Below are 9,889 nucleotides of genomic sequence, written 5' to 3'. Positions count from 1 at the left end.
TTCACAGCAGCTCTTTTTGTAGAGGAAAAGAATTGGACATTGAAGGGATGTCCATCAATTGACTGAACAAATTGTGATGGAACACTATTGTTCTATAAGAAATCATGATTGACAGAACTTCAGAAAAGTCTGGAAAGACTTACATGAACTGATACTGAATGGAATAAGCAGAAACAGAAAAACACTGTACACTTTAACAACAACATAGAGTGGGATGATCAACCCTGATGGACTTGCTAACTCCATCAGTGCAAAAATCAGGAACAACTTTAGGGGATATCTGATGAAGAATACCATCTGTATCCAGAGAAGGAATTGTGGAGTTTAAGCAAAGACCAAAGATTATTATCTTCAATTTTTAAAAGTTGTTTTATGTATTATGTCATTTCTCTCTAATCTTTTTTCTTCCATTTGGATTTGATTCTTCTTTTACAACATGAATAACATGCATCTCTGTTTAATATAATTACACATGTAGAACCTATATTAGACTGTTTTCTGTCAGAGGAAGGGGAAAGGAAAAGAGGGAGAAAAATGTAAAACTCAAAACCTTGCAAAAAAAATGATTGGTGAAAACTACCATTGCATGTTGTTGGAAAACAAATAAATAAAAATATTCAAATAAAAAAGTATATGCCCTTCAGCCTCCCATTATGGTTTGGGGTAGCCCAGCAAAGAGAAAACCAACCAAAGAGGTCTGGATAGAAATGTATGCTTTTCTCCAGATTGCTGGAGGAGATGGAGTCTCATCAGCAAGCCATGTTCTCAGCAGGAGGGACTGAAAACTTTAAGCCCATCTCCTCATATTAATATACTCCACTACTCATTAATTGTTCACCAATCAAGGTCAATTTTCAGTCAGAGGCACATCCTTTTCTAAAGGTATTCAGTTATCTCGATGGTTATGTCTGGTTATAGAGAGAACCCTCTGACCATCAATTTATTGATTATCAGCTAGCCTAATTAATAAATGATTATTAGTTACCCAGTAACTCTGCCTCTCTGACTTTTTCATTGCCCCTGAACCATTTTCTCCATCCCTTTCAATGGATTCATTCCATTCAGAAAAAAAAGTCATCTTTATCCTTCTAGGCACTACCAACATCCTCAAACATAAGGCATATATATCTGGCCTTAGTTCTCTCTCTGTCCAGTCATTCCTTTAAGGTCTTCAATGGGGCTACAGAATCATATGACCCTCCATATAGATATGGGAGGGATCTCAGAGACCATCTAGTCCAATCCCCTCATTTTACAGAGGTGATTTCCCCAAGGTCATGCACAAGATTTTAGATCAAGAGCCTTAAGAAATATCAGAGGTTGGGGTGGCTAGGTGGTACAGTGGATAGAGCACCAGCCCTGGAGTCAGGAGTGCCTGAGTTCAAATCCAGCCTTAGACACTTAATGATTACCTAGCTGTGTGGTCTTGGGCTAGCCACTTAACCCCATTTGCCTTTCCAAAAAACCTAAAAAAAAGAAATATCAGAGGCTATCTATCCAATCTATGCAATTGATAGAGGAGAAAACTGAGACACAGAAAGAAGTGATTTGATTAAAGTCACATTAGAATATTGATCTGATGCAGAAAGAGGCTATGTAATGAAACCTCATTTTACTGATCCGGGAACTAAAAAGCTCAGAGGCCTTAAGTGATTTGCTTTGGGAAAGAGAGAGAGAGAGAGAAACCTGTTCAGGGTTACATGGAGCACAGGTCTCTTCAACTCCAAATCTAAGCTCCTTTCATTCTACCACAAAATGGCCCCTTTGCTTCCATTTCCTCTTTCTGTGTCCAGGTGAGGAGTGTTTATCAAAGACCAATGTTGCTTTTTGTTGACTCCAAGATAAGGGGAAAAAATGGGAAGGAGTTTAGTTCTTAATGTCAAGTTGAGACAATTCTTTCCAGGGATGCTAATCCTTTCATCTTCACTTTCTTCTGTCTCATTCTTGATATTTCCCTCTCCACAGAATCTAGCCCTATGTTGGACAGACATTAAGGGCTCAATAAATTGGTTTCTTCCTAGAGTTAATTGACTTAAAAGTCAAAGAACAAGGAACTGATAACTTGGATTTTCTTTTGTCATCATCTACTCAGAGCTTTCTGAAAATTTTTGACCCTAAGAAGTCTTTGGCAATTGTCCCAATTCTTTTATGTAGGAAAAAGTTCTTAAAGATTTGACTTCCCCTTCTGTCCCTTGGAATGAAAAGTAGGACTAAATATTCTGTGGAAATTCACATCAGTTCTTGTCTAAGAATAGTAGATTCATTGTCAATGGCTCTGTGGTATTTCAAGACCGTTCACCTGGTAGAAAGAGATTAACTGGGCTCATAAGTTGCATTGTTCCATTTACTGGCACAGTAGTTGTAGAAAAAAGCAGTTTTTCTGGGAAGCAATCACCCCAGACACAGGGTTTTATAGATAACATGGCTTTTTGCTCTTTGATGACAATACTCGATATAGTAATGTCTATAGTCATCCTCAAATATGTGAAGCTGGGTGAGGGGATGATGCATTCTCATCCGATTGTGGTGAACTGAATATTTTCCTGAGACTCATGATCTACCATGTCACCATAGACCCCCCTCTGATGCAGAAAAAAATATTATTTAATTCACTTGTTTCCATAATAGGTTGTCTATGGGGTAGTTATTTCATTTTTGTAGCTGAAATGATGTTTTTTATATCTGTTACTGTGCCATGACCCAACTCCTGTAGAAATATTTTCAAATCTCTCATATCACCAAGAGTCAAAGCTGGGGTAAAGGAAATGATACCTTTAGGAAATAGTATTATATAGCCAGGGAGCCAAAGAATCCAATTCAGTCCAATAAGGATCTACTGAGTACTTACTAGAGGAACCTTACCATTTAGGGAAAGTTTTTTTTTCCTTTTAACATCAAACACCTCAAACTTTTCCTTATGCCTTTAGTCTTAGATCTTCTAGAGAGATGAGAGGAGCTTAGTGAGATAAGAGAATAGAAGGCAGCAGGATCAAGTGGATACAGCACTGAATTTCAAGTTAGGAAAACCCAGGTTTTTGCCTCAGACACTTCCTAGTTGTGCACTCTCAGAAGAGTCACTTGGCATCTGTGATTTTCAGGTTTTCCTATTTGTGAGACAAGGGGGATGGAACTAGATGGCCTTTGACATCTCTTTCAGTTCTAAATCTAGGGTCCTGTGATCCTATGGACTCAATGAAGGAACAACTGAAGCACATAAGCTTGACAGTGTCTGAAAGGGGAGAGAGAGACAGAAACAGACATGACTTTGTTCAGTTGGAGCAATAACATTGGAAAATCAGTGGTGAACATTGTGGCCTTTAGAAGTAAAAGTTAGATTGGAATCCCAGTCCTTCTAATGAGGACAATGACTACAGCTGTGACCTCACTTACTATCTGATTTTGTATTGGTTCCTTAATTTATTAGCCCTGTTCAACAGCAGCAGTATTTGACTGATTTCTTAATGATCATTCAAACTTTGGATGTTTCTTTCATAAATGTGCTTCAAAACTAAAATCACTCATATTTTTATATTTTTCTCTGAATATTATTCTTGTGAGTGGGTGATATCAATGTCTTCTCTAACTGGTACACCGAAGAAGACTAAAACCAACTCAGTGGTGTCTCCACTGCTATGAATTCTTGTCCTATATCACATGACCTTTGCTATAGTGAAGAGTTTCATAGGTAAATTTGATATTGAATTCCCATTTGCACTGAAAGAATTCATCAGTCACTTCCTGTCATAAATTCAGGACTTCATTTAACTCTCTCCACCCCCAACCCTTAACCAGAAATAAACTGTCCCACAGGTTAAAATTCAATAAAAGTAGACTGGAATTCTTCTGAGTATAGTATTAGGAGTTGGTCACAAGATAACAGCCCTCAAGTAACCATGAAACAATATTATTTGGTTTCATTAAATGATAAGGTTTTTTTGAGGGAAAAGAGGGCATTTAGTCAAAATGACATCTTGGAAGGACCTAAGGAGGATAGTTTGGAAATACAAAGAAAATATTTTGAGAGGTAGAGTGAGGATATTCTGCAGAATTTATAATGACATTTTGGGGATCTGAATAGAAGAGGGAGAGTAACCCTCTCAACCTTCAGGTAGTAAGGAGGAAGTCATCATAAGCAATTGCAGGGTGAAGGAATGGATTTTCTTGTTTTTTATTTTATTAATTTCTCCTTTGATTTTCAGAATTCCTAATTTGATATTTAATTAGCGATTCTTAATTTGATGTTTTTCTAGCATTTTAAGTTGCATTCCCAATGCATTGATCTCCTCTTTCTCTATTTTATCCATCTAAACATTTAGAGATACAAAATTTCCCCTCAAAATTACTTTGGTTGCATCGTGTAAATTTCAGTATGATGTCTCATTGCTGTCATTTTCTTGGATGAAATTGCTGATTATTTTAATGATTTGCTGTTTGATCCACTTGTTCTTTAAAATTAGATTATTTACTTTTCTTTTTTTTCATTTTTTTTGCAAGGCAATGGGGTTAAGTGGCTTGCCCAAGGCCACACAGCTAGGTAATTATTAAGTGTCTGAAGCTGAATTTGAACTCAGGTACACCTGACTCCAGGGCCAGTGCTCTATCCACTGCGCCACCTAGCTGCCCTAGACTATTTACTTTTCAATTAATTTTGGTTTATCTTTCCTTGGTCCTTTATTACATGTACTTTTATTGCATCATGGTCTAAAAAGCATGCATTTATTATTTTCTGTCATTCTGCATTTGATTGGAAGGTTTGTATGCCTTTAGTACATGGTCAGTTTTGGTGTAGAGGAAAAAGGTGTATTCTTCTCTGTCTTCCATGTGAAATTAAGTGGTTTATTACAATATAGTACATGAATGACAATGTTAATACCCAAACTAACAAATTAAGATGTAACTAAAATGTAAAGGGCTTTAAAATGACAAAGAGATGTGTCTGTGTTTGATCTTGGATATATAGAAGAGATACCAGAGTTTATTGAACACATTTATTGACAAGTGCTCCAAACATTTTCCTAAACTGCAACCTCAAAAATCCCCAAATGACTGTTCTTCAGTGGCAAAGAATTGATCCACAAGCATTTACTACTTTGTCCCAGTAATGAGGGACAGCCTTAGTGATGATGGGAGATGAAGTGTCACATGTGAGGAACAGTAAGCTGGCAAACCTGGCTGAATAGAGCTCCTGAAGATAATAACCCTTTCCTATCTTTCCCGTCTTCTTGTTTCTTTGTCTTTGAATCAGAGACACTGGTCTCCTGGCTATTTCACAAACAGGACCCCCCTCTTTCTCTCTGTTCTCAGCATTTTCATTTACTGTCCCCCTTGCTTGGAATGCTCTTTTTCATCTCTCCCTAGGCTTTCATTTAGTCCCAACTAAATTTCCATCTTTTTAAGAACACTTTCCTAACCCTTCTTCATTCTAGTGCCTTCCCTTGGTTAATTATTTCCTATTTTTTTCTGTATATAGTTTTTTTGTATGTGCTGCCTTGTAGTCTCCACCCTTAGAGTTGGAGCTCCTTTGTAGCAGGAGCTACAATACCTGAAACACTGTAGGCACTAAAAACAGGTTTATTGATTAGTGGTATTATGATCAAATAGTATATAATAAGGTTATAAAAGTGGGATGTAGCCAGGGCTGAAAGAGCTCTAAATGGCAAACAGAAGCGTCTTTATTTGATGTTAAATGTATTGGGGAGTCACTGAAATTTATTGAACAGATTGATTGAAGAGGACTTTTGGAATGGTCCTTTGGTTGCTGAGGAAATCATGGATCACAGGAGAGGACAAACTTGATATTGAAAGTCCATTTAGGAGAGTCTGAAAACAGTTCAGGTGAAAGATGAGATTTTGTGAATGGATGCAAGACATTCGGAGGTACTGGTGATGACAAAACTTGACAAGTGATTGGATTGGGGGGGGGGGGTTAAGGATAATGAAGATCATGGGATAAAACAAGTGACCAGGAAGGGAGGTGGAGTCTGTCATGCAAATTTAGAGCAAACTTTTAAGTGATCCTTTGAATTGCATACTGCATTCAGCAACCCTAGAATGGCTCAAAATGTTTTGTTGACTCTATGAACAGCAATTCAGCCATGGCTACAGTCACATGAGAATATAGATTTGTAAGCTAAAGAGGGGTCCCTCAATATTAACCAGGAAGGTCTTCTTAGGAAGGTAGAATTAGAACTGTGACCCATTGGTAAGCTTGTGGCACAGTTTCAGCAGCCTATTCTTATTATACCTGGAAATAATTAAGCCTTTAAGTTTAATTTGTATAAAGGAACCATTCTAAGTTTAGAGCTGGGAGGGAATACTTGTATAGTTACAAGGAGAGCATTTAATTTCTGGTGAGTATTTCCCCCAAAGCTGAGGAGGAAGCATGAGTCAAGCAAAGGGTATGCATTGATCTGTGACATTACTTAATATTTTGAAGGTGCTATTTGTAGAAGAGAATTTCTAAGTGATGTTCACTGCCATTAAAGTATCTACTAATTTTTGGATAACCATCCAGTGGTGGATTAAAATTCTGACTCCACTCAAAAGTCATAAGCCGCAGGTTAAATATTCCTCTGATGATAGGGTAGAGTTTAGGAGTGTGATTGTGGAGCTGAGCATCCTGGATAAGTTAAATGGAACAACTTGATCTGTCCAGCAGGCATTCCTGGAGCCCTCCAGATAACTCAGACCAGGACTATTAATATCCTCAATACTAAACTCATGGTAAGGTGAGAAGCAGGTGCTAGTGGTGAACTAATGGGTCACGGCACAACTCAGAAAAATCAAGAAAATCATCAAGAGGCAGACTAGGAGGCAGGTGTTATTAATTAATCGATTTAATTGATAAGTTAATTAAGTGGCTAAATAATAATAATATTCTCTTTCTCTCCCCCCACCCCAATTCCTTATCTATCTCTGATGTTCTGAGTCCAGTGGCTTCCTGTCCCACTAATCTATTTCTTTCCTTTCTTTCATTAGTTGTGGTATATTGTCTGCCCCCATGAACCACTATTTTATCATATATCCTGTATCTTGATCCAGAGCAGCTAGATAGTGCAGTGGATAGAGCGCTGGCCTTGGAATCTGGAGGACAGGATTTCAAATCCAGCCTCTAACACTTACTAGCTATGTGACCTTGGGCAAGTCACTTAACCCTCATTGCCTTGCCTCCAGGGCCATCTCCAGTCATCCTGAACCCAGATGGCTCTTAAGGAAAATGTGCAGCTGGTGACTTAGCCCAGCACCCCCTCACTCAAATCTAATTCATGTGCTTGTCATGGCATCCCTGATATTGTAGTCTTCTTTAAAAAAATGAAGGACAAAGATTATATTGGTCCACTCAGCTCTATGGGTAGATGAACAAGGACATCCTGACTAGTTCTCTGCTCCCTGTGGGTTCCTCTAGTTTTAGTTCAGGTGCTTGGGGGAAAATTAATGATTCCAGGAGATGAAAATACTATGGACACCTTACCCATATGAGTGATTGTAAGAAAGTATCTATGAGAGTTTAAGGTATCTGTCTTGCCAAGAATTTTCCTTGCAAGGCTTCCCCAAATTAGGGGTCCATCATGATATCAAGAAAAGAGTCCAGGAGCTCCATATCGATTATAAAGTAGTTTAATAGTAAAGGTGGGTTGCTTATATATGTGACATTCTGGAACCCATGAGTCCTGTCAACCCCCCCCCTCCAAAAAATAGCTCTGCAGTTAATTATAGGAATCTGACAAAGGTAGGAGGAGTTATAGAGGATGCCAGTAGGACTTGGCTGATATTTTTTAGTTTATTTTGCTCAACAGTGGGCTCAGGTCCCAGACACCTGCATTCCATATGAAATGGCATTGTTTGGGTGGAGTCTGGGACATACAAGACAATGAACTGAATATAAATTGGTCATGTCCCAGTAATGTCCTGGCCAGTGTGCTTTCATCTTGATGTATATTACTTAAGGTTTTATCAATAGGGACTAATTATTATTGTTATTATTATTATTATTATTATTATTATTATTATTATTATTATGGCTTTCAGCAATAGGCACCCTATAGCAGCTTAGTTGTTCTTGGTGCCCCTGTATTTTTGGAGCCTGTCATAAAGAAGTACAACTGCTATTTTCCCATTTTTTGTGGATAAAAAGAAGGATGTCTGGATAAGGATTTACACAAGCAGAAACTACATGTCCAACCCACCATCCTCTTCCCCCAACCCAGGGAGAAAGCATGGGATCTTTCCCAGATAAGAAATCTTCCCTCTTATAATTTCTCACTCTTTCCCTTAAAAGTTTTCTCTCTTCTAAACTCTCCCCAAACTACAACTTTTTCTCTTTAGGAATCCCCCTCCCCTTTTCTCTTTACACACCAAGACAGCTACCACTCGGTGACGAGGGGCTGATCTCCACGTGGGTGATACTGCTCACCTACTTCCTTCTCCCTCACTTACTGAAACTCTTTGGCCCAACTACCAGCTCTCACAGCTTAAAACTTAAATTGAGTCCCCAGACCCAGAAATGCCTAACACAGACACTTATACAAGACAGGACATAGAATAAACACACACACTCCTGCAGGAACATTCGAACTCACTCACAAATCACTGGATGCAGTTGACTTCCTTTTGGCTTCCTTGGCTTCCAGCCATGTGGAAATTTCCAGAGGGAACCCAAATACCCCTCCTTCGGGGCACCCTGACATCCTCTGGCCTCTCCTTCAGGAAAGATCTCCCACCTGGAGGACTTCTCAGCAAGTACAAGGTGGTTCTGGCCATTGATGCCACCCTGGAAATTGCCCCTTCACTGAGCTTCTACTCCCAGACATTTTAATCACTCTCCATTCAAATCCTGGGTCAATCTTCTGAAAAATCTCTAAGATATTTCCCCAGCAAATAACACCAAGAAAGTGGGCTTGAAATCAAACCATTTCCATGGATTATTTTCTTGTGTTCTTCCTGCAGAATACTAGGAAAAAAATTTACATTTAGTATCTCAAGACAAACCCCCAAATTGTTATAAATGGCTTGAGAATACTTAGTCCAGCGTGATTAAAATGGTTTTTATTAAGATCTTTTAACAAGGGGCAGCTAGGTGGTGCAGTGGATAGAGCACTATCCCTGGAGTCAGGAGTACTTGAATTCAAATCTGGCCTCAGACACTTAATAATTACCTAGCTGTGTAGTCTTGGGCAAGCCACTTAACCGCATTGCCTAGCAAAAACCTGCTAAGTAGCTAATAACTCCTTGAATTGCATTAGTGACCATTTGATCCTTCATGAAGTATTGGAACCAAAACAAGGAAATGGGCATTTCCCCTAACTTTGAGCACTTTGACTGACTGCCTCCCATACCTGGGATGCTCTCACTCTCCATTTCTATCTCTGGCCTTCCCTGGCCTCCTTCACAAACCAGGTAAAAACTCACCTTCCTCAGAAAGTCTTCCTTAATACCTCCCCGCCCCCTAATCCTAGCCCCTTTCCACTAGTTAGACCTTTGGCCTATTCCAAGCATTTACTTAGCTCAGTGATCAGCACACAGAAGGTGCTTAACGAATATCTATTGACTGACTATTCTGAATCTGATTCCCACAAATAGAGAGGGATTGGTTCCTGGAATGGAAATGATTGGAATGCTGGGAGAATGTGACCACTCAGTCCTAGAGTTTATGATAAAGGAGAGACAACCTGATCATAGACTGAAAAGTTCATGAATCTTGTATTTGAGTGTTCCATAAATCCCAAAGCCCTAACCACGGGGGGTAAGGACTGACTTTTTCACAAAAGTTTCTTGTAACACTGAAAAGAAGTGTGGCAGAAATTTGGTATAGATCACCATCTTACAACATAAGCCAAGATGGGCTTGAAATGAATACATGAATTACACAAAAGGAAGATATTCCAAACAA

This window comes from Macrotis lagotis, chromosome X (genome assembly GCF_037893015.1).
Source record: "Macrotis lagotis isolate mMagLag1 chromosome X, bilby.v1.9.chrom.fasta, whole genome shotgun sequence".
NCBI classification, from domain to species: Eukaryota; Metazoa; Chordata; class Mammalia; order Peramelemorphia; family Peramelidae; genus Macrotis; species Macrotis lagotis.
Note: the sequence above shows the minus strand (reverse complement) of the source record.